The following is a 27,113-nucleotide window of genomic DNA, read 5'->3' as shown; positions in this document are numbered from 1 at the left end:
GTGTGTGTGTGTGTCTGTGTGTGTGTGTGTGTGTGTGTGTGTGTGTGTGTGAGCACGCGCGAATGCTGTTCTTGTTGCACCTTGAATATTAAAACAAAGAGTTCATCTTCACTGGCAAAATTTGATTATCTGTATATTTCATTTTCTATGTCAATACTCTCTTCCATTATTTGGGTGAGATAGTGAAACCAAGTTATGAAAAGCAGGCTTACGAAAAATCTAGAAAGACAACTAGCTTTAACGGAATAGTATACAGAAATGAATTTGGAGTCTGTGAGCCATTTCTCTTCCTGTTGTTGCTACTTAACTACAAATTCTGGCAAAATGTAACCTCTTTGTCCATCCATTTGTACACCTAAAAAAATAGGTCTAAAAATAATAAGCATGTGGGTTCCCAATCTCGGAAGTTCCCCTGGTGAAATTCGAAACTGCTCCCCATATATGGAGTGCAAGGAGGAACAGAAGAAAGAGGTTGATCATTCCCCATCAGTAGGTGGCAGGTTTAGCAAGCCAGGGAACTTACACACGTACAAGTCTTGTCTTGGGTGTCAGTAGGAGGAATAGATCTCCAACCCCTGCCTGCCAAAACCTTAAAAATTTATATAGAGGCCTTAATGGGATTCAGTCACTTGTTTAGTCTAGATGGCCTCGACAACACATTATTCTCTCCAGGCTTCATCCTTGAACCCCTTCTGGCAATGGAAATGGTGGGTGGAACATTCCAAAGACAGGAGAGGGATTAATGAAGCCTCCCACTGCCAGGGCCCAGATCATTCAACCAGCAGTCACATCCTCTCAATGACCTTCTCCAACAAACGAACACACCCATCCTGAGCCAATCAACTCAGCCACTACAAATTAAAGAAACTGAAGATTAAATTAAGGAAGTATTTTGCTCTCTCTAGTTATAAAGCTTGATATTCATAACCAAAGTCAATTCATGGGCACATTCATGAATTTTTCCCTTTGGCCATGAGTAATTAAAAAGTTTCCATGTGCCAAGCACTATGCTAGGTACTAAATCTGTAATAAATAAGCCACCACTTTAAATTATTTCTGTAATTCATACAATACACAGATGTAACTTTGCTTACTACTCTACTGTGAACTTACATCAACTACAAATATTAAAAATAGGACTTGACTTCCCTATTAAATACAGTTTTATTTTATCACCTGCTGGCATTTTTTCCATTATTTATTTTCCTCATTTTTGCCTACACTAAAGTATTCCTGAGTTCCAGAGCCTGATAACACATTGCAAATATTGGAGTTTAATAAGAATATACTAAAATCTGTTTTAATGATTCTCACATATAAAAATCATTCATAATGCCTTCGTTAATAATTAAAGTCAGTTATTTACATAAAGAGATTTTTAACAATAACATGAATTTTATCAGGCCAATGGTTTGATTCATGCTGAGACAAATTCACCATTTTGGTTAAGAGCTGAGATGGCAATGTGTAGTCCCTTGGGTATCCGAGCTGAGACTCTGTTTTCATTAGTTCTGAGTAAATGAGCTAAGCTGACCTAAACACATAATGCCCTAGATATATCAGGATAGGAAAGAAAAAAAAAAATGAGTCTCTTAGGAGTTGAGCTCCAGTAATAAAGAGACAAAAGAAATGTTGGGAAAACTAAAATTTCAAATTCTATAAATGTACAGAAGTTAAATATTTTTGAATAGGTGGAGTCATTGCCCAGGGAAAAAAATTCCCCATACTTTTAAAAAGTAAACATGTTTTATCATGAATACATATATGTACGTGTGTGTGTGTGTATATACACACACACACACACACACACACATATACATATATTGCATTATCCACATTGACTCAATCTTTAAAGAACACACCTAATAGCGAGGCTACAGGCCCTAGAGACCTGATTCTCATCTTCTGCCTCTTGGTGTCTCTAGTACCACGCATAGTAATGAATGGTCCTAACAAATTCTGATATCCCCAAGTCTGTAATTATATGCACATATGCTTAAGTAAAAACCAGTCAGACTGGTAAACTGCTTAGTCTTTTCACTTCAGAGATGTGCTGAATCATTCAAAGAGATGGCTTCATCGTGCAGCACCCAGCACCAATACCTGGCACTGGGGTTCAGAATTTGTTGAATGAATGAATGAATGACTGCAGATTTACAAAAAGCTATACACATTGTAGTGATTTTCATAATGCCTAATTGAGTCAGGGCTATCCCTCTTTACAAGTGTTTAAGGCAAAAAAATTTAAAAAGGAAATAAAAAATAATTTAATTCTTTACTTTAAAAAACATCCTTTTTTTAAAAAACTCATATACTAGTATTCGCATTTCCATACTGGATTTTTTTAAAGTTAATTCTGTCCTGGCATTCACAACTGTGATTGCCCTCCAAGTGAGTGTGTTGGGGAAAAATGGACCTCTGCTTATTTACGGATGTTTCCCATGCTCCTTGAACTGAGTCTGGCACATATGTGTCCTTCCAAATGCTGCTGAATGAGAACTGCCCCTGGTGACAAACACAGCTGAGAAATAGCCCACAGAGCTGGAACAATGAAGAATTGGCTAAGTTCTTTTCTTTGCCAGAAACAAATGTCTCTTTAGGCAAAAGGGCCAGATGTTGTCCTCTATCATCTCCCTCTTCCAAGGGGCCTGCTGTACTTCCTGTGTCATGGTAATGAATGATGTGGAATTTATTTCCTTTGCCTGCTCTTAGCTATTTTTATTTTCTTTTAATTTATCATACTGATAAAAGGCAGCTTATCCCATTTCCCAAAATGGGCTAATTATTTAGTGTTTCTATCTCCACTGTGTTGCCATTTTTTCCTTAGAAGACTTGTAACATATTCCTAACCTTAGTTCCAAAAATGAAACGTGACAAAATTTCTAATAGCTGTTTAATGGAGAGCAGTACTAAGGAAAATTATGAGTTCTGTAGTCACTGAGGATTTTCGGGACGTCAAGGACATTAATTTAGAGACAGTGGGGTAAACAGGAAGCAAGCATCAATATGCTAGAAGGAACAAATTTGTTTACAAAATGTACTTTAGAGCTAATTAAAGTGGACAATGTTTGTGTTCATGACATTTAATACAACTTATTCTACATATTCTTGTTGTCAGTACACTTTGTCAGTCTTTAAGAAGTTAACCTGATCCCTGATCCTATTAGACTTTTAAAAATTTGTTTTGAAAAGGGAGGGGAGGTAGTATGAAATAAAAACTAAATGAAATAAAAGAGAACTGCATACTTGCCTGTGGGGGTGTGGTGGGAGAGGAGTGATAATCTGATATTTCTGGGATTTTCTAAGAAAAGATAGAAGAGGTAAAAATCTAGACATTTTGTCCAATAATGGGCATCGAGAGAGCGTGCCAGGCTTTCTTTGTAGAAGATCAGCCTCACTGAAAAGTATAGATCTTGCTCAGCAGCACCGACTGCACTTCAGTCAGTGCTGATTTATAAACTGTCTTTATTTGGGGGAAAGGAGGAAAGGAGGGAGAGTCCATACTTGATTTGTTGCAGTATAGTAAGAAATGGGGAACAGAGGGACAATCTTTATTGAATTAAAATATTTACTTAGAAGAACAAGAATCTTTCACTTCCTACATTAAAGTTGGGATGTGTCTAATCCCAACTTCTTTTGAGTTTCATGGTGTGTTTCCATGATCGGAAGGAGCCAAAGACACAAGTATATGGAGAGCTGATTTATAAGTAGATGTCGCTCTCCTTGGGTCCTCACAAAGCATCCAAATATAATTGAACATATTGATACTCTTCTGAGAAGGCTTACAGCCTGGTCTGAGATCTATGCAGACCAATAGCATTTCTAGAGAGAAGGACAACTATGGAAAGAGAATGTATGAAAAATAATAACAAGCAAGCATTATGAAACAAAGCTAACGGGAAATATGATTCTCACCTAAATAAATTTGTATTCTTTTGGTCTTTAGTCTCATATGACCATGGGAAGGGATGTCTGGACAATTCATACATACATTCAAAAATGTATTTATTGAGATACTACCATAATTCACACACTCTTCCAGATACTGAAGATATCACAAAGAATAAGCTGGACAACCTCCCTGTCTTACAGCTTCTTATATTCTGAGGACAGTTAGTTTATGAACAACAAAACTTCCTTTTTAGGCTCCAACAGTAAGTAAAGCTTTCATACACCTAAAGATCTTCTATCTGGAAAAGTTCGAATCTTCCTGACACATAGATAGTACTGACGCACACAGAATGGAGAGGAATGATGGTGGGGAAAAAAGGGAAGCCCTCTCCCTGTCAGACTGTTGAATCAATCCACGGTCAGTTACCAAAACAGATCTAACCCACACTCAAAAGTTCATGTTGAACTTCTTGTTACATAATGTATGTCCTCTAAAAACTATCCTAGTGACTGGAAAGAGTTCATTGTACTTCTCAAAATGCTGGCTAGACTATGAACTGTAAGAATACACAGTTCTTACAGAATACTTTGTGGTCCAACTCTTGATTAGAAGCCAAATTTGAAAAAAGTTATAATACCTCTGCATTTTCATTCCCCTCGTCTCCAACAGTATTATTAAAATAAAGTACAGCGTTAATAATACCTAACTATCAGCTATTCACCATCTCCCAATTTTGAAGTATCCTTTTTCCACTAAAAATCTCATTCAGAACTACCAATCTTTACATAAGAAACTCTGGTGGTATTTTTTTCTTAGTATATACATTTTAGAGTACAGTACTTATTTTCCAGTGTTTGTCCAATATTATAGTTTTTATATTCTTTTGTAGGAATGACTCTAGATTAATGCAATTTTAGAGAGTAAGGGTTTTCAAAAGATTTCAAAAAGTCTGTAATTTATAGAGCTCAAATATCATAATCAGAATCTCTATACTCACAGGGATGTCTTATCAGTGCATAGCAGTTACTTATAAAAGAATATGAAAGAAGACAAGGAAGAGGGAAAATATTTCTTTAGCATTTGAGGTAAAAAAGGACAGTCACATACAATGATGATACTTTAAGCTTACCATCTCGTATTACTCAAAAAGTTTCAAGCAATTCCAAACACATAGAAGACAACACAACATGGTGGTTAAACAAATATTTCACTTTGGGAGCCAGAAACACCACAGCTGGAATTTCAACTACATCACTTAGTAAAAACTTGAATGATTTCAGTCAATGAAACCTCAGCTTCCTCATTACAAAATTAAAATGATAGCACATATTTCATGATGCTGTGAAGATTAAATTATAATCTTAGTAATATATTTAAAACATACTATGTTCATAATAAGCACACAAGCATTTAAACAAACACACATAGACACGTTTTCAATAATCCGGGGGGGGAGGTACTATTCCTTTTATTATTGTAGTACTGTAGATATACAAACTGACTCATGGTGCGATGAGTCTATGTTTAAAAATCATGTGTGGTCAATGTAGTTTCATACCATACCAAAATACAGCATAATATTGTCTGTCCTCAGTAGGGAGAGGCAATTGAAAACTCTCTTTCATACTTAAGCTGACTGGATGTATTACTTTCCCATTGTTGCTATAATATCTACCATAAATTTAGTGACTGAAAGTGACAAAAATGTATTATCTTAAGAGTTCTGGAGGTCAGAAATCTAAAATCGGTTTCACGGGTTAAAGTTAAGGTGTTGGCAAGGCTGGTTCATTCGGGAGCCTCTGAGGACAGAATTTGTTTTCTTGCCGTATCCAGTTTCTAGTGGTCACCTGTATTTCGTGTCTTACATGCAGACTCTTCTTCCATCTTCAAACTACATCACTGCATTCTCTGCTTCTGTCCTCACATCTCTCTCTCTCTAACTCTGATTCCTCCTGTCTCCCTTGTATAAGGATTATTGTGATTACATCTGGCCAACCCAGGTAATCAGGAATACTCGCCCCTTCTCAAGATCATTAACTTAAGCACATCTGCGAAGTCTCTTTTGCCACATAAAGTAATATTCACAAGTTCTGGGAACTCGAAAATGGAGATGGGGGTGGAGGCATTATTCAGCCTACCACACCCACACCAGACTTGTAAGAAATGCCAAGTAAAAAATTTATAATACAATAAAATACACTTCAGAGAATAATTCTGATGATTCAATTTTCAATACAGAAGAAAGTCAGATTCCTATAGTGACAGAGGGATCTAAAAATGAATGTGAGTTATCATTTGATCATAATACTAAGTATCAATCAGTAAAATGCTTGTGATTCATAAAAATAAAACCTTCTGCTATGTAGTTGTACAAAGTAGATATTTGAGAAATATTTCTTCCCCAAATCTTCAGAAGAAAAGGGAAACATCCATCTTCTGGAAGGGATCATGGCATCAGGAAGAGTTTCAGATTCTCCCACAGGGAGAGTAAATCCCTAGTAATTAGGTAACAGGTGGCAAGGGGAGAATTAGAAGAAAAAGAGGGCAAGGCTGCAGAAATTATACACTGTGGCTATTTCCCCTAATAAACAGAATATGAATCATTCCCCCACAACAACTTTGAGCTTCCAATAGTCAGTCCACAGTAGACAGCTAGATACCAAGATGTGAGCCAGAACAGACCTTGCAGCGCCTCCTCTGCTCAACAACAGCTGCTCTTTGGGCTGTGAGCCCAGGTGGATGGTGAAGACTTCAATGTACGAGTGCCAGGAGCCCCAAGGGTCTCATGGAATGACTAGAAATACAAGTCCTGCACCACATAACAACCTTTCAGTCAACAACAGCCCATACATACGATGGTGGTCCCCTACGATTATAAAGGAGCTGAAAAATTCTATCATCTAGTGACGTTGTAGCTGTCAGAATCTCATAGGGCAACACACTACTCATGTATTTTTATGGTGATGCTGGTGTACATAAACCTACTGTACCTCATAGGATGCCAGTGGTGGGCTATACCATCTAGGTTTGTGTAAGTGTACCCTATGATGTCCACACAACAAAATCATCTAACCAATGTAGCCCCATCATTAAGGGGCACGTGACGGTAGACAGAGGTCAGAAGTGGATAGCCTGAGATCGCCAATGGGACTGAAGGGGATAAATGCTAACAAGAAAATCACTGGCTAAGTAACATTAAATGTGAGGCACCAGGGAGTTTCCTTTGCACCAGAGAAAGAAAGAGAAGATAAAAGAAAAGTAGGCTGGATTTAAGAAAAAAACCTGAGATAAGAAACAGAAGAGCAAGAATTTCAAAATTAGACTGACTAAACAGGATATCTGAAGTTAATTTTACAAAAGTAAATGATATTTTCAACATGATATTTTCTTTGGGGACATAAAAAGAGAGAAAAGGAAGTGTAAGCTGATATGACTCTTGGTAAATGGGAATTGGTAGACCTGCCTGATTTAAGTAGTTTATCTTTTAAGCAGATATCATTAAGGAAATCAGTGCATAAGACGATTGGGTTGTAAAATAAGTCGTAATTAGGTTAATATTATTAATAACATCCCAAGAAAATGAAATCTATTTTTCTGACTATTAAACCAAGTTCAGCATAGTGTATGAAACATGAAATGCTACTGAATAATATTTGTTATTTTAAGAACCAGCTTTTTCTAACTATTGATAATATTAAACATTCAACAACTGGATATTTTAAAAAATAAAAACATAGAAGTATAAAAGAAAGTTTCAAAGGTCATTTGGGGTTTTTTTTCCATGTATTTATATAGCAATGGCATTTTTCTTTAAAATATTTGGAGGAAGATATGCTAATATATTCTACCTCAATCCATTTAGACAGGAGTTCCTCTAATTACGCCAGAAAACCTAATCTTAAATTCCAAAAACAAAGCTTTTTGTTTTCTTCTGGGGATTCAGAGCAAACACAGCTAGTGCAATAGGTGTATTTAATAGAAAAGCAATTCTATTCCTTTGCATCCAGCTGTTACAGAATATTCAGGAAATGTGGACATTCGCGTCGTGCCTTTAAGCACTCTATTAACTCCGGTGATGTGTGTCATTGCATGTGTGGTGGTTCTGACAGATAGCGCTCTATTCGAAGTGATGATGTTTTGGAAGGAATTCACTCTCTCTCTCATTGGCCACTGTTTTCAGTATTGTTGCCTGATACATTGCAAAGCTCTAAACAAACTTCAGTAGGTCTGTCTAGAGTGAGACTCTTCAATTACAAGCTACTGCTTCTGCCCAGTTAAGCTCTTCTGAAGTTCTTACTCCTGACATGTGGTAAGTAAATCACGATGTCCATAGTCCGTATTCTATTTGAGTAAGGTGAATAAAAATTTACCCAACAGTATTGCAACAGAATATTCAAATTATTTTTATGCTGCAATTCCAACGTACTCTCAATGATATAAAAGAGGTCACCTCCAGAGCTTTTTTTTTTAAATTACAGTGAGTTCTTTGCTGTAACGGTGTCTATTTTTTTAAAAAATACGTATCTTCAGAAGTGCTATAACATATGTGCTTACATTTTAGCTCCCACCTGTTAAGTTCATCTCTCTGGGATACACAGGTCACTAAGAAAATGACAGACTGTTCTCATTTAAACATCAGAATCTCTGGGAGTGGGGCCCAGAATTCAGACTTTTAGCAGTTCTAAAGGTGATGCGATTCACACCAAAATCTGAGAACCACATATAAAGATTTTTCAAAGTGACATTATTTCAGAGTGTCATATTCTCAGAGCAAATGTGAGCACAAACCCCAGGACTGTTCGATGCAATCAGCATGCCAGGCACGTATTAGGCACCTACTGCAGCAACACTTGCTCCAGCTCATGTCATTAATTGTTCTTGTGTAATATCAATAAAAGCAACATAATGAAGACTTTGTGACCCAGCAGAGACACTGGCTTTATGACTTTATCTGCAAGATAAAAACTTACAGCTTTACCCATTGGAAAAAAAAATCTGTTATTTTTCCCCAAGTTTTGCAATATGTTTAACACAGCAGGTGCCTACTTATGATATTTCCTGGGGCAAAATGGCTTCTCAGGCATCTGGCCCCCTGTTGAGTAAAGAAGGGGAAGTCACAGTCTCCAAAGAATCCATAACAAATATTCCAGATATTTGTAGATCTTTATGTCTCTATTATTTCTGCATTTTAAAATGGTTTGTGGGAGAAATATTTGAAAAAAAAAATGAGGCAAAATAAAAGGCTTCCCACACTGCCGTGGTATATGATCATACTCAAATAGGAATAGACTTTATTCTAACAGCATTCGATAAAGTTGTGGCTCATTGTGTATATTCATTACCCAGAGAGTTGGTTACACGTAGATTTGTCAGCTCCACCCAATGAGTTGGGTTTTGAGATGGGATTTTGGATGTTATTATCCCTTCTAAAACATTCTTATTCTCCAAGGTAGGGTTTGGCAGTAAATGGCCCTCAGTACTGGTCTTCCTGCTAACTAGAACCAAAGTTTCAATTGCATGCTCATTTTCATACACATATTTATAATAACAGCTGAAAGAATTTTCTAACTCTAACTTTTATAGAAACAGAAATACTTAGTAGAGAATACCTGAACCTACATATAGTAGTAAAGCATATGGTTTATTGACAAGTTAGTTAATGTAAGCTAATACATATAAGATGAGCCTAATGATATGCACTGGTTCTGGTCTTAATGATCATTCCTCCACATAAAGAACTGGTGAAACACTTGGCCAAACTTGGTTGAAATAGATCCATCTTATTCCTGATTATGCCCTCCTCCTCTTCTGATATTTTACTAGCTAACTCTCTTCTCTTTCCTACAATGTTCTGGTTCCACATTTGCTTTTCAAAATGGGCACTTGCTGATATCAAAGCTTTGATATTAATTACAAGAATTATTATTCTTTTTGTCTACTGTTATTCAAACTTCACATTATATTAGATCCTTCATCAGCAACTGTTTTCCTTTAACTCTAGCTGTTGTCACGCTTCCTAATTGACTAATGTAGGGATTGGTACAATGTAAATCTATAAGGGAATTTATGTCCCTCCATTATGGACACTAGAAAATATCTGCAATTGCTATTAGGTCTCTCTCTCTCTCTCTCTCTCTTTCATTCTCTCTCTCTCTGTCCTCTTCCTTGAATGTGCCTCTGTTATCATTCTCTCATTTTTGTAGATATTCGTGCAACTATGAGCTTTGTCTGTGCTTCAATACAGCTGCTGGAAACTATTTTTGTAGAAGGAGTTGAATATACACCAAAAGAATCCTTCCCCATGAAGATTTATGGTAGCATAATCAAACGTTAACCCTTGCCATGCCTTTCTGAGGTTTCCGTTTTAAACATGTACAACTTTAAAATATAACTTACTAAGGCAGAACTTTGCCTTTAACATATACAAACTTTTTGGAATGGATTTTGAAATCGCATACAAAAGGTTGTCCTAAAATGACCACAGAACGTGTGGTTTAATTTCATTTACAAAATGAACAGTAATAATTTTAATCATGTTACCTTACTGGCCCAAAAGTATTACCATAAATCCAGAGTGTTTGGGGCACATGAAAAATCATGGATACATTAAGCATTTGTAGAATTCCAAGGTTGACTCTTCATTTTTTTTCTCCTTAGTAAACACTAAAGGGATTTATAATGAAATATGTATTTTAAATTTAAACATGCCTGAGATACAAAAGTAAAAGGTATAGTATATAGTAGGTGAACACATAAAGCAAAAGGCTTACGTAGAAAATCTTTTTCTTTTTTTAATTAAAGTTTATTGGGGTGACAATTGTTAGTAAAGTTACACAGGTTTCAGGTGTACAATTCTGTAAGAGATCATCTATATATCACATTGTGTGTTCACCACCCAGAGTCAGTTCTCCTTCTATCTCTATATATTTGATCCCTTTTATCTTCATCTACCTCCCTCTTTCCCCCTTACCCTCTGGTAACCCTAAACTATTATCTGTGTCTATGAGTTTTTGTTTCTTCATTTGTTTGTCTTGTTCTTTTGTTGTTTTCAGTTTTATATACCACATATCAGTGAAATCATAAAAAACATTTTCTAAGGAACAAAGAATGCCATCTAAAACCTATGAATAGTTATGTGTGTGATTATCTCTACAACAGACATACACATACTTTAAAAACGTGTAATCCTACAAACACGTGCCAAGAATTCTATTTTCTTTTAAAATGGTCAACTTTCTATTATCTAAACTATTGGAAGAAAACAGTGGCATATTCCATACCAGAGAATTGTTACTGCTAATGTCTGAGGGACATGAGTTTAGGGAGCCTATGACTTATGTGGATGAAGGTTAAGGTCACACTGGAGCTACAGAGAAACTCCAACTCCATTTTAGTGTCCTTTTACTTAAGTTTTTTGACACACAGACACCTAAGACTAATTGGATTGGAAATCAGTCACAGTGTACTCCACTGAAAAGGTTAGGAATTTTCTTTGATAACACAAAGTAATAACTAGTTAAAATTTAAATGGTGATTTGTGATTTATCAAAAGCTTGTCAGTTAAGACAGGGGAAGAAAATATCAAAGGGAGTTTGTATAACAATATTTAGCACAGTTTAGTGAGCAATAGAGAAACATACTTTTGCTGTGGCTAGAAACTCATCTACTAATAGTATCATCTATAGTTTGTTCCTCAGTTCCATTTTGAAATATATATAAACATGTGTGTGTGTACATATATATAATGTGTATAATATATATTGTATATTATATACTATGTGTGTGAGTGAGTATATTATATATATATTATTATATATTACGTATAGTATATTACAGATAGTACATATAATTATATAAAATACACACACACACACCGGGGAGTGCCAAAAATATAAAAAATATATACGAGCGGACACTTTGGTCAACGTTGCTCAAGCAGTAGTTTGCCGTAATCACATGTGTCTGGACACTGATGGTAACCACTTTGAGCACCTCTTATAATTGCAGAAGTCAGACGTGACTTGTATTCATCTTTTGTTATCGGTATATATTGAGTATTATGATTTTAATACAGCTTTCCTTTCTTAAAATGTGTATACATTTTTTGGCACTATATATATATATATATATATATATATATATATATATATATATATATATATATATATTCCTACCAAACTGCCTCATTTTTGTTCCAGTTGTTTTTCTGGCAATGTCTTTTTCTGTAAAATGTAACTGCTAGAATCATTTCTCACAACATCTGAAATATTACTCATTAGGAGAGGTAGACTCATGTTGCATAAACAATTGCCATAGTCCCTAACAATCCAATTCCAGGAGGTAAAAGACTTATTAACAATAAATCCCACAAGAAGACTATATATATGTACATATATATAGCATGTGTTCCGTTCTGTTTCAAACTTATATGTGGCAAACATTTACTGACCAATAAACAGCACAATAAATTTCCAGATGATGTAAAATAACACACTCAATATAGGCTGGTTATGAGAAGTAATCAGGGCAGAAACCAGGTTTATTTAAGATAAGGCAATTGTCTTTCCCCTTCAAGTAAGAAAATCTGATTATTTGACCATCAATTTAAACTAATATAAACTAATTTTACCTCTGAGAGAGGATTCTAGGGACCCAAAAACTATGACTGGCAAATCTTCTCTTGAGTGGCTAGAAATACAAGAGAAGACCAGAGACATGAAGATAATGTCAATGGTTAAAACGGATTTACAGAACCCCTTCAAAAGAAGAGCCACCAAAGTTCTTACCAAAAGTTCCAGGGCATGAAATTTTAAGGAAAGAAAGAATCAAAGCAGAGTCAGGACATACTAGTCTTTCACGCTCCTTTGTATTTCTGTGGCATCAGTTGTAATGTCTCCTCTTTCATTTCTGAGTTTACTGGAGCCCTCTCTCTTTTGTTCTTGATTAATGAAATTGGACCCCTATCTTACATCACTCACAAAAATTAACTTAAAATGGATTAAAGACTGAAATGTAAGATCTGAAACTGTAAAACTCTTAAGATGAAAACATAGAGGAAAAGCTCCTTGACATTCGTCTTGAACATGAATTTTTAGATATGACATGAATAGCACAAGCAACAAAAGCAAAAATCAACCCATAGGACTATGTTAAACTAAAAGGCTTCTGCACAGCACAAGCAACAATCAATAAAATAAAAGGGCAATCTACAGAATAGGAGAAAATATTTGCAATCTATTTGATAAGGGGTTAATCTCCAAAATACAGAAGCAACTCATAAAACTCAATAACAGAAAAACAAATAATCCAATTAAAAACGGGCAAAGGAGCTCAATACACATTTTTCCAAAGGAGATATACAAATGGGCAACAGGTACACGAAAAGCTGCTCAATATCACTAGTCATTAGGGAAATACAAATCAAAACCACAATGTGGTACCACCTCACATCTGTTAGAATGTCTAAAGACAAGAGCCAGTGAGTTCTGGTGAGGATAAAGAGGAAAGGGAATCCTTGTATACACTTGGTGGGAATGTAAACTGGTACAGCCATTATGTAAAACACTACATAGATAGGTTCCTCAAAAAATTAAAAACAGAACTACCACATGATCCAGCAATCCCACTTCTCTGTATATATGGATGGCAATGAAATCACTATCTCAAAAAGGTAATTGACCAATGTCACCTCACTAGCGAGTGGGGATTTCAAGACAGCTCCATATAGCTTAGAGTCTGAGCTTTATCCAATTACCACTGTCTCCCACTCCTCTAACAGAACCTGAGTCTTTCTGTTTAAAATCTACTTTCAAAACTTCTTTATATAACACATATTTCCCTAAGTATAATAATTAAAGTGCAATATTTTTTCTCTCACTGAGGAAGAATTAACATAAAAGCATTCCGTCTTTAAAAGCACACCCCCTAGCACCTACATTGTAAAGGGCACATGATCAAATTCATACCACAGCTAAGTGAGTAGAAGACCATGATGAGCTGGTGAGTTCAGAGTCTGCAATCTACACACCTATTAGCCCTTTTTTTTTTTTAAAGGGGGGGGGAGGGAAAATGGAGCTTACTCTTTGGTCTTCACGAAAACACATAAAGGTAAAACTTGGCAAAATTAAATTGCTCTCTTAATGATTTATTAGGACAAGTTAGTGAAGGTAATCACCAATTCCTTTAAAACAACTTATTTTAAAGAAACAGTAATTCTTGGATCCCAGTAAGAAACAGCCAAAGTTGTCTTTTATCCTGTAGAGAGGCAAATTATTCAAAGAAATTTTCACATTAGATGTATCTTTACAGAGTGTAACTTAGCATGAAATAAAAGATTCCTTTCATATCATTCTTCTCTATATATAATTTTATCATTAAAATATATATATGTACATGCAGAAAAGTATTAAAAAATAAACCCCCATAAAAAACTTATTTGGATTTAACAGAAATTATCATTTTGAAGATCTGCTTCAGATACTCATTTTTTCAAACCAAGAAGTATTTACTTACATTTTTTATTGTGAAAATAAATCGTACTTATTAAAAAGTATTTGATAAAGAAAGAAAAGGAGGATAAAAAAACTAACCATGGTCCTATGACCACTATCAGCATTTTGAAATACTTCCTTTTATTTTTTTAAAGAAAAACAGATTGTTGTAATTAGACTTCTAATACTTAAAATCTCTTTAACATGTCCCCCGAATATTTTTGGGTTTTGGGAGTGTCTGGGTAATGTGTGATGAAGAATTTTAACATATTTTTGCATCATTTTTAATAATTTATACAAGCTGACAACTATGGTTTACCCTCACAATAGTCAGTGGAAACAATATCTATCATCACTGCTTTTAAGACTTGTGTTCTAACTTTTGGTCTACAAAAAAATAGGGGAGGAGATTTTGCTCTGAGTCTGTTTTTCTGAGGGTGGTTAGCCTCTATCATGAATATCATAAGGAACAAGTCAAAAATCCCAGTCTTTATCTTTTATACTTGTTATTCAATACCTTAATAATCTGCCCAATTAATTCTCTACTTTCATCTAATTCTCTGTAATTGTTCATGGCACAAATCTTTCATGATAATTACTGAATAAATACCTGTTTATCATTTATTTATTAAATGTTTTTAAAATAAGATATAGTCACAGGATTAAAAGATTTCATAAAAGATTAAGTTCAAAAGTAACCTAGAAAAATAAACAAAGTTATCTCCTTAAAAAGAGAGAATAGCGGGCAAGAGCTAGTGTATATAGCGTACTGAGTCTTAAAGGGCCATTTCACACTGTGTCTGGAATATGACTGAGGGTTTTATTCAGGCAAAACTGCTAAGAAATACCTAAGGAAATATAGCTGTAAGTGGAAAATAATTTGTCTCTAGTTCTTTGAGTTTCAAATTTGGGCGATATTAGAAGAACCAGAATCCAAACTTGTGTGAGGACATAGGCAATTTAATTTTATTAAAACCTAAGTACAAGAACTGACGCTGGACCGAGTAATTAAATGTAGCTCTACACCACACTTCAGTCGCATCTACATAGATTCTTTCTGTGTGATACGATTAAAATTCATCTCAAGTAGAACTTTAGTTGAAATACTTAAAAAGAAAAAGTCTACCTGCAATTCTACCCCCCTAAAAACTAACCGATACATAGTAAATGTATTTAATTTTTTAGAACAATGTAAAACTACTTCAATATACAGAAGTTTTAAAAGCGTCATATACAGTTTTGAAGGTATCGTCACAAGCTAGAACAAATATAGGAGCCATAAGTGAATAAATGTCTCATTCCCTTTTTTTAAAACGGTTTATTTAGAAAATCACTAACCTAAAATCATCAATTCCTACAGTTCCCAGATTTTTCAAATGTTCATAACTTTTAATATTTGTTCGTCAGCATATATTATACATTATTCTACCCAGATTCTTCACATATTTTTTTGCTAATATATCATCTTGTTTATTTGTGAGGCCCTTCCTTACTGCCACCCTCACACACGCAATCACACGCACTACTGCACACACTCTTCCCTCTTTAATATTTGAAACATTTTGTGACAGTCCCTCATAGCTGGCACATTTCCTCAACCCATATCACACCCCCTCCATCAGGCTGTCTATGACTCCTTCAAAATTGCCAAGCTCTCCCCATCAATAGGGCCTTGAGCATATTCAATTTGTCCCTCTGTTGGAAAACTCTTCCCTTCTCTCCCCACCTAATTAAACATTTTCATCCCTTCAGCTCAAGTGTCACCTCCTCAAGGAGGCTTGCTCAGACCTCCCTGGCTAAGACAGTCTCAGCAATGTGGACATGTCCTCCAATGCATTCACTCTCACATACATGCATTTATTTGTGTGATTATTTTATTAATTTCATAGAAATAAAACTCTCTAAGGAGGCAGCAATCATGCAGCATTTTTTCACTCATTCTATCGCCAGGACCTACCTGAGTACAGGGCACAGAGTGAATTGTCAGTAAATATATGTAAACGGAAAGTGAAAAAGAAGGAAAGGAGGGAAATTAATCTTTAGGTCAATAGGTGACTTCAGAGTGACTAAGAGAATTATTTAAATGACCTCAGTCAGTGACCTGAAAGATAACAAATTTGTAAATAAAATATTTTTGAGAAATACATTGTTTCAGCTTCTTCTTTATCATGTGTCTCTCATTACAAACGGATGTGGCTTAGTCCTTTAGGACTGATTATTCTCATTTCACTTTTTTTTCTTGTAAAGAAAACCAATGTACTATATATCTTAAGCCAAGTTCCTTTGAAAAACAGTCTGAAATTAAAATTTACATGCAAATAATAGAAGGTGATCCCAGAGACTGAAAATGAAGTACCAGGTAAAGTGAAACAGAGAAAGAATAAAAACCAATACAAGTGTCTAGAGTTGGGTCGTTATGGAGTTCAGTCACGGCCAACTGAGCTTCTATCCAAGCTGGACCTCTGAGAAATTATAAAAAGCCTCTAAGAACTGTCCACCCAGTCCCACTAACTAATTGAGGGGTTCCCTAAGTGGTTTTAGCTCCTCTCCACTTCTAGGCGGCTCTTCTGGGGCAGCGGGAAACATAAAACATGCTGGTAAAGTCACAGAGCAGAAAATAAAAGATTCACAGTACAAGCTCAAGGAAAGACGTCATCACCACTGAGTCACAGCCTGCCTACCATGTTTGCCAGAGTCATAGACAGAATCTGAAGTGAGGGGGAAAAGATGTAAAGCAGGGACCAAGAAGCATGGATATACTCTATGAGACTCAAAGCATTGCTCATCAGAGTGTGAGCTCAAAGTAATGAGCTAGCAGCACCACAGTACCTAATTCTTCATTCTCACCAAGCTTCAGTGAATTTCTTAATGTTCCTTAGGAAACTGACTCGAAGGCAGGCAAAACAGTCCATTCCAGGCATCCTCCAACTTCCATTTAACTGTGTCCCCAAAAGTCATGGGTTTCTCATATGTTATCTGGAACATATAACCACTTGAAAATGGCATTACATATTCTAATTCACCTTGACTATTAATCCACCACTAGACAGATTCAACAAAAATTCTAGGCTAATTCACAGAAATATGTTAATGAAGGTCATACTTTAAGTATATTGTTAAAGACATTGTTTCTAAAACAACTGATTACCATTTGTAACATTTCTTCTGAAAGAAACATATAATAAGAAAAGAAGCTGATACACTATTAACTTATTAACTATATTATATGCATATGATATCTGTTTGTATCCGTTGCATTTCAGAGTAACAACTTGAAAAATAAAGGATGGTGGTTACTAAGTATCGGAAGGCTCCAGACTTCACATATTATTCACTCCCTATTGTTAGTAAATTAGGATGATTCCTAAATCATGGGATGTTTATGTTCAAAAAAAAAAAAAAGAGTTACTTTTTTATGCATGTGTGTGCTATCACTCTTAAGGGAAAGAAAAGGTTTGCCAATTTATTATGTTTAGTTACCATGAATTTGAATCAACTAGTTGTTTGAATCTTTTTTTTTTTTTTTGCCTTTTACTGCTGATACTAAGTTCTACCTCAACAAAGAAATAGACAAACTGTCCCCAAACCATATTCTGCAGAATATAACTACTTAGTAGAATGTGGCCTCTTTTTATAATAAGACTTTCTAAAATCAAACAGGTTTGGAGTTAGCTGTATTGCCTAGAAGCCTGTAGGCTGGGAATACTAATTCCAGTTTTATCGTTTTATCACCAATAATGATCTTGCATCCCTGTACATCTCTTTTTTGTAATTGGTGAAAAATAATGACCCACTTCATCTGACAGTTATGGTGGAGTAACTCACAGTAGACCAACATTACACCAAGAACAATTAGAAAAGCCAGATATAAGAAGAAAAAAAAATCTGTTATAAAGTATTGGAGAGCTTCTGAAGAAGCCAAGAGTAGAGACTTCAAGATTCCTGATGGAGGAAGCATTGAAGTGGTAACCTGAATTTTTGAGGGTGCTCTTTTCCCCTGGAATGGAGAGCAGGGGCACTTGCCAACTTAGTCAAACAGCAAGAGGCTGAGAATATGGGCTTGTCTGAAGAGAAGACCACTATGTAGCATAGAGAATCCAGCAGAAATTTTGGCAGTCCTGTGGGGCTAAAGATGAAAAATTAGAGATAAGTGAGGCCAGGATCTAGCAAGACATAAATGATGAAGCACCTAGCTAATACATGCCTGGTTTTACCCACATGGCAATTGCTGACCCCTGAAGTCGCACATATGATTTCAGGCTAAAACACTAAGAGGAAAGCTTACTAAAGAAGAGCAGGGTTCCCAGAAGTCTTGCCCTGAATAGTGTTTAGTGCTCCCTAATGCACCAGTAGAATGTTCTGGATATCTATGCCTTGGCAGTTCAGGTATCCCAGCAGGGGAAGAAGTTTATTAAGTCAGCTCAATCACTGATTGGATTATAATAATTAGCCACCTCTACATTTATCAGCCTAGCAAAAGAAATGTTGACAACTCGCTGGACTTGGATAAATCATCTGGAGTCTCTAAATTTTTATACACAATTACAAAAATCAAGAGTAAAGACAAACACTGAGAAGCTCACAGTAATCTAATTATCTACATTAGCAGACAAAACCTATAAAATAATTTTGATTAGTATATTCCAAGTAACAGAGGAAAAGATGGAGAAAGCAGGTAAGTTGGAATCCATAGAAAAGAAGGAAATGTACTTTTGAGAACTAAAAAAATACAATAATTAGAGTAATAACCCACAGATGAGCCTGACAACATAGGCAGTGTAGAAGGCTGGTTAACTAGAAGAAAGAGCCAAAGGAAAATATTCAAACAAGCATAGAGAGAGTGAAAAATAGTGAAATACAGAGTGAGGCATGTTGGGCACAGTGAAACCATGTGTTAAATATATAATTGAGAGCTCAGAAAAAGAAAGGAGATACAATAGAGCAGAGCTATATATCAAGAATTCACCAGTGAATTTCATGTGATGAAATACATCACAATTCCACAAATTCCACAAATTCCAGAGCTCTGCAAACTCTAAGGAGGATACATGAAAAAAAAGAAAGAAAAAGAAAACCACACCTAGAAACATGATAGTAAAACCAAAGAAAAATAAAGACAAACGAAAAAAAATCCTAACATCAGTGAGAGACAAAGACACACTATCTTCAAAGCAACAATAAGACTGACAGATTTGATAGAAGCCAGGGTCAAAAGAATAACAAGTTAATGGATTGAAAGAAAATAACTGCCAAAAAAAGAATTTCTATACCCAGCTTAAATATTCTTTGAAAAGGAAAACTATATAAAAATATTGTCAAACACATAAAAAATAATTTTTGCCAGCAAACATGGAGTGAAAAAGATACATAACAACCTACTTAACAATTTTTATGAGAAACTGTAATAAAAGAATTGTCAAGAATGCCACTAATTAAATACCAGAAGTTTGAAATGGAAATTAGATTCACCTCTATATAAATTTACTTCTTTAACTGAAAATACCTACAAGTTAAAAAGCTAACTGATAGATAATATTCATTAGATAGTTATTTTTTCAAAATCACTTTTGCCCATTAGCTCATTTACTATGCACCATTCACTGTAAAAAAGGCAGGGCAGATATTATCTTTCCTTAATGTAAAATGAAACTAATGTTCAAGAGGTTCAGAGACTTCTCCTCCATCAAATGAAAAAGTCAAAACTAGAACACATATTTCCTACCCCGTGCCCATCATTCTGACACAGGGAAGTAGAAAATGAATCAGTAGTATCACAAAGGTCTATCAAGTTGCAAAAATGTGTCTAATATATATAACAAAGGAACAATTTTGGTTTGTGGAGATTCTGTCTCAAAATTTCTTCAATTTTATTTTTAAAAACACCATTAACATTGTGTGGACAGAGCCAGGAGTGCAGTTTCCAGGCTCTCAGCCTCATGTGGAAAGGTGCTGGCTCGGGTAGTAAATGGCCATCAGCTGTGAGCTATTGGCCACTAATAAACTGTCGTGGTTACGCTAGCAGCAACTGGCAAGGGCTGATTGCAGTGAGCACAGTAGATTGCAGTTAACAAAGCAAGTGAGGTTGGAGGGCAGAGAAGCAGACAGCAGGTTGGGGACTGTGTGGCTCCTGCTTCCTGTGTCTCCAACCCAGCCGCCAGCGAGAATATAGCGGTATGACTCCCCTATCTATGGCTCCATGGGTGTTCCTTTTTGGCCTCACCATGTCCTGCGTTCTTATGTGGGGAGCAGGAGCTGAGACCCCGCAGGACACCCTGCATGACAAACATTATCTTATTCCTATGAATAAGATATCACACTTCTGAATATTTTCAACACTCCCATTACCGTTGGTTTTCACTCTTAACATAATTCCAGAAGAAGCCAAGATGCCAAAACCTTTCAGCCAAAAAGATTTTACTGACCAATTTCCTTATTGAAGGCCTAGACAAAGGTTAGAGTCACAATGATCTGTGATCCATAAAGCATCTTTAAACTAGAATTTGAATTATACCATGGAAAAGCTCAGGAAATAGCCTTCTCTTTGAGTTCAAGCTATAATGTTTGCCTCAAGAAAGGTGAAGAGAGTTTCACTGTGTTACAGAGTTCCTGTAGTATCTGTTCCAAACTGGAAAAATGACAGCAAGACACCACCAAATAGTCCAAACTTATTCCGCATACAGAATCTTTTCTTGATAATCTCCCAGTGTTCTGACATAATCCTCTGTTCCATGACCTTGAACCATCACTATTGCCTACTGTGGGCAATATACCATAGTTTATTTTGTCTTCTAAGGCTCCTCTCCTCTCCTTTTTCCAAATTAAGAGTCCTTGAGTAATAAAATAGCCAAAATATTTGTGAAATATTAAAGAATATTATGAGACTATTCTCTAGTTCAAGGACATTATTTTATTTCATATGTTTTTAAAAATAACAACTACATCAAATCTTATGGATTTATAAGATGCTTACACTTTCTGAGAACTTTCCTTGTATATTCTAGTGCATGTGTAGTGAAGGACCAGAGCATTTTTTGCCTTCTTGGATATTTCTGAAATAAAAGATTTCAGACATAAAATATAACCTCTTATCCCTAACGCACATTTTTACTTACCACATACAGGGGGTAAAACATCTTATTGTTAAAGGAAATGTTATTTGCCAAAACCCATGAGCCAAATACCATATACCTCCTGCTTTGTTGCCTGATTCTCTAATTGATTGTATATATTTTATATAAATGTATATTTCTATGTCAGGTACACCACATCACATAAGCACATCAGCAGATGGTATGTTCACTCTCTAGTTCCAAAAAGAGATTCTGTTATTACAATATTTAAGGAAAGCAGCCAATACGAGCAACAGGTCCTATAAGAACCTTCATGTAAAGCTTCTTAAGCTTCACTATAAAGAGATGAGTATAATAAAGGTAGAAAAGAAAGAAAACTTTTGAAGAAACCGGTGGAGCCCTTTGTGATGGGAAGTCAGGAAACAAACAATGGAATAAAAATTACTTCTGAAACACAGGAGAAAATGTTGCTGGAAACCCCAGAAATCCTGAATAAAGATCATCTCTCTTTGATCATAATGTCAGTCTCTCAACCTAACATAACATAATCAAACATTTAATTATGCACTTCCGGGAAGGAGAGACAAGTGTCTAAAAGCCACAATGAGGTTTTCCAAAAGCACAACTGATGTGACATGCTCTGATACCCACCTTAGTCCCACAACTTATTTATATTTAGTAAAACCTCCCTCTATTATCTCTCCCAGTTCTTTTTTACTTTCATGACATTTCTTATCTCAATAATTTTCTATCCTGCCTTTTCTGAAAAGACCACTAACATTACCAGAAGAGCAATCACTGATCAAGAAAGTTTACCTTGATATTTCTGTTTTTAAAAAACTTCACTAGGATCACTTATCTTTAAAGAAAGATAAACAATCTAAAGGAAAACCAGTAAGCCTTTCTCAGAAAACAAAAATAAAATGATCTTTTTAATTATAACTCTAATTGTTACTTTCTTATATCCTAGCATTATCTTAGATGCTGGAATATCAAACTTATATACCAAAAATCACCTTAGTATTCATGGATCGTTCATTATACACTAAATTCATGAATATAAAATAGCTCTTAAAATTTTAAATATTTTAGACTGCAGCAGATGAAATTCCCCAAAAGTACCTGAATCCCAAAGTAGCAAACTCTCACTGCTTTTCACAAAGTGTTTCTTTTGTAAATAAATTGACATTTAAATCAAACATTCCAATAGATACCGTCACTTCTCTGTGATCTGAAAATTGGACTGTTACCAAACAGAAGGAATTCATTGATTAAACGTGTGCGGAGCCGACAAGTAACGAACGAGGAGGCGTGAGTAATGAATGGCATGTTGGCTTTCTAGTACTTATACGCAGCACCACTCTATAAACTAAGGTCCCTGCGCCAGTTCCAAGTCTTTTCTCTTTAAGCTCTAAAGCTCTGTAATAAAACATACCGATTTCAAAACTGTTTAGCAAGCAAACCTCTTGTGGAACTACTGACTAACAGGGGTTGCAGGAAGACGCGGATCTGCCTAACTATATATTGGAGATGCCTCTCACTCCATACACCTGCAACAAATACTCCTCGAGATAAGCACGTAAGAAACCGGGGGGTGGGGGGTGGGGGAGGTAAGAGCGAGAGTGAGTCTCCCCAAGTTTGCTCTTTCACTCATACCACTGGACAGCAGAACTTGGGCGTCTATCTGCCTCAATTGGTCACTTCACTTCCTGGAGCTTAAGCTCGCTCTGCGCCTGGAGAACTGCGACACTCACCGTGGGCGCAGGACCCTCTGGCGCCTGAAGTCCCAGCGTCTTAAGTTCCACCCGCAGCAGGAACACAATGGCATCCCTCGCCCAGGCGGGTGGGGGCCTGAGACCTGGATCCGACTCGACGGTTGCGGAGAGCCTTACTCAGGTCTGTGCGCATCAGCGTTAAACCCAAGACAAAGGCTGCCCTCCGCGGCCCGTGGCGCGCGCCCTCCCTGGGCAGTCAGTCGGCGCCGGTCCTCCGCAAGCCGACACCGGTAGCTCGTGAGCGGGTAAAGTGGCTCTCATCGACTCCGCGCTTTCCGAGGGGTGCGGCTCGGTGACTAGTACCCAGCGGGTGACAACAGCGCGCCGCGCACGGGGATCTGCCAGAAACGAGTTGCGCGCAGGGCGGGCGCAGGGATGCCAACAGAGGAAACGACCCCTGGTCGCCGGCTTCAATAGCCTCCACTCACCAGAGCGGCGCCCACAAGGAGTGGGGTCCTAGCACCCACCAGGAACCTCAGCTGAGACCTGGGGTCTCAGCTCCTCTGCAGACCCACCGGGCAAAGGCACCTGCTGCCCGCGCTCCGGCTCTGGGGCTATGCCCAGCCCCGCTGGGGGGTCAAGGACGCAGGCGCCTGGGTAGGCGAGCGGAGGAGGGTGCGGACACCCGGTGAAGCTAATTGAAGGATCTTCGCAATCACTCACCGGCTGAGGGCGAAGTAGCTCGGGCGGCCAACCGGCTGCGCACCGCGAGCATCCCGGGGCTCAGGCATCCTCCCACCCTTTGTCAACAGCGGGCGGAGCGCTCCTCCCCAGCTTGCGGACGTGCCGCTGGGTGGCGGGCAGCCCGGCTCCGGCGCTGCTTCCCGGCCCTCTCCCCTCCTCTCCTCCCCCTCCCATTCTCCGTCCCCCTCTCGCAGCCGGCACTCACTCAGCTCCCATTATGTCATCCGGTGGAAATCTGCCATGCTCAAAGACTGGAATAATCCAGCGCTCACGCGGGGACCGCCACGCGGGCGCGGGCGGGGGCGGCAGCAGAGGCTTTAGGCGCAGCCAGAACCTGCCGGGCCAGGATAACTGCAGTCCAGGACCGCACCGAGGATGGGTCTGCGGAAGGGAGACTCGGAGGTGTGTGTGGGCAGGGTGGGCGTGGTGGGGACAGAGCCCCAGGACGAAAAGTGAGGTCGCTGCTGCAAAGATTTCTAACTCGGTGTTTAGACTGACTGCAGATGCTGAGGGTCAGGAGAAAGTTTTCTTGGCTTCTCGGCAGCTCCTGCGCCCCAGCACGGTCATAGACACCTATGCCGCAGCCCGCGGAATAACTAGAACCCCTGGGACTCCAGAGCCTTAGCCTCAGTGAGAAAGTTTAGGATGTCTAGCCGATGGAGCAGCTGAAGGGATGAAGAAAAAGGAGTGTACTGTGTATGGACGAAATAATCTGAAGCAAAGCATTGTTTTGTTTGGGGGTGGGAGGCGCCGCGACGACCTACGAAACCACTAATACCGTACCGCAAGACGCCAAGAGCAGAAATTCACCCGTGACCCTAGTGTTTTTCCTTCTTTCCTACCCACCAAATACTATTGGACACTCTGGAGGTGACTTCCTGTGTCCTCACCCAAGGATTACCTTCGCTGACAAAACAATTTAAATCACAAGGAGTTCATTAAGAGCCATAAAAGATGTGTTGCCAATTCTTTTATGCTTAATATTCTTTATAATAGCAATAGGTGTTTTATTAGAGGAATACACAAACAGCCTCAGTACTTTGGAAGATTCCCCTGTAGTAATTAATGGACGCAGACACACGGACACACACACACACACACACACACACACACACACACACACACACACACCAGATTTGAGATCCAGCCCTACGTCAATCTACAGCGACTTCATGTTACAAACTCTCACAGTTCAGAGAGCAGATCCCAACAACTGACAGGTTATTCTCTTTTCAATCAAAGAGTCTCTTGAGATCCCCAGGGTGACCTACCACTAAGACCCCTGAGGGAAACAGGTCCCAGAGGAGGGCACCAACAACAGGTGCTGATTAGGCAGGCTTACCTGAGAGTGCCTGGGTAGGAACACATGGACTCTGCCCGGGAATTCATCCACAATTATCCTTTAGAAGTATAGAGAATGAGAATGGCATTTATTGCAAATATGGGTACAATTAGAAACACATTGATCTTTGTAAATAAAAAGAGGACTCCATATAATGACAGCCACTTGAAGGCTAGCCACTGTATTAAATAAGCTTGTTAATGCATTGTGAAATTGCGAAATCCACTGGGACTTATCTTAGGAAAAAGTAATAAGTGTGAAAAAGCAGGATCAGAAATTATTGTTAAAATAAATTATCAAAAAGGCCATGGTGGCCATAGTTTGGAAATAATGGGGGAAATCTAAAAGTGTTAACTTGCATTTATTCACTCTCAAATTAAAATATTTTTGGTATCAATATGTATTATATGTCATTATTAATATATATTACAAAGATATATTAAGCATCCTTGTTAACAGCCTTACTTTTTTTAAAGATTGAAAAAATATGTTAAGGATAGTCACTTATTCTTTCCTCCAAATCAAAGTACAAAAGAACATATAAAATGCATGCACAACTTTTACAGATGAGTATTTTTAAATATCAAAATAATGAAGATTTTTAAAAAGCAGGGCAACTAGGAAGTAAACTGGATGGGGAAAAGAAACAACTAAGAGAGATAAGAATTTGGTAATGTAAGCAATGACCGTCTTTGAGAATAGACAAACGATCTAATTGCTTGAAAAAAAAAAAAGTAATTACAACTGCTAATGATGCTGTTCCAAGTATATCAGAAGGTCAAGTTGTAAACCTTCCTTACTAGATTGCTTCTCTGATGCCCCATCTATCTTCATTGCCTCTGTTTATCTTGCTGTGCTTCAGCATTCTCCGGACTAATGCACAAGGATGGAGTCGAGAAGGTCAAAGGCAGTCAGCAGATCTGGGGAACTTAGGCAAATAACCAAAAAGATCAGAAAATGGATCCCTCCGCTTTTCTTTTTTTAAAGCACTCTTCTAAAGAGTTAAAGCAAACTCTGTATCACGTTGTACACCTTAAACTTACCCAGTGTTATATGTCAATTAGATCTCAATAAAGCTAGAAAAACTTTGTTTAAGAAAGAAACCTGTGTCTCGTACTTTAAGGGTAACGACACGCATTCACACGAGATAATTTACCTAGTCCAACAGAAAAGTCTTCAGTTATATGATCCTGGCATTCTTTGAGAAGGAAAAGTACTGTGCAGTGGTTTTCACTGTGGACCTTCATCTTTGCAAAGTGAATTTACTCATCTCTACAAGAACTTCTTTCCCAGTGTGTGTTAAACTACCAAGAGCCTTGCCTGTGTGTCATTGACGTTTCCCACTTCTAATGCATGCTTTTTCTTTATTTGCAATTTTTAAGTCATACTCTTTGAATATTTTAGGATATTTTTATCCAAATGGATGGCTATAAACAACTAAAATAAAACATCCAATTGCTACATTGAAAAGATATTATCATTCTTAGAAAAAAATTTACATTTGGACTCTTACAAACCTAACTTATATTCTAATCTTGTTTAAATGCAGAACATATTAAGCCGTGGAGTTGAAGATGTAGAGTAGAAATATTAACTCTGCCTCAATTATTGATGCTCTGCTACACTGTTTTCATACTGAGAAGTGATTCCTTTCACAGAAATAGTGACTGGGTGGGGGGGAAACAGACACATTTTAGTATTTTCCCTTGTGGGTTTCACAAACTATTTTTAAAAATTATATTCTGGTTTCATCTGAAACTCATTAATAGCTAGTGACTTTTTAAAAACAAGTTTTTCTAGATATGAATTTGTTAACTGTTGATAAATAACAACTAATAAGCAAAACTAATGTCATTAAGT

The 27,113-nt window shown here is 37.2% G+C and overlaps 1 protein-coding gene across 2 annotated transcripts in view; it reads right to left on the bottom strand.

Moving 5' to 3' along the window:
* MARCHF1 (membrane associated ring-CH-type finger 1) overlaps window positions 1-24,094 on the bottom strand; it is a 656,198-nt gene extending 632,104 nt beyond the window's left edge. For both annotated transcript variants that reach the window (XM_081077612.1, XM_081077613.1), the window contains exon 1: window positions 23,207-24,094. The gene's annotated coding sequence lies outside the window, so the exon portion shown is untranslated. The remainder of the gene's footprint in view (window positions 1-23,206) is intronic.
* Window positions 24,095-27,113: the final 3,019 nt, after the last annotated feature.

Source organism: Rhinolophus hipposideros, assembly GCF_964194185.1.
Source record: "Rhinolophus hipposideros genome assembly, chromosome: 16".
Classification (NCBI taxonomy): Eukaryota; Metazoa; Chordata; class Mammalia; order Chiroptera; family Rhinolophidae; genus Rhinolophus; species Rhinolophus hipposideros.
The sequence above is the reverse complement of the archived record's forward strand: the minus strand, read 5'-3'. Positions and strand labels throughout refer to the sequence as shown.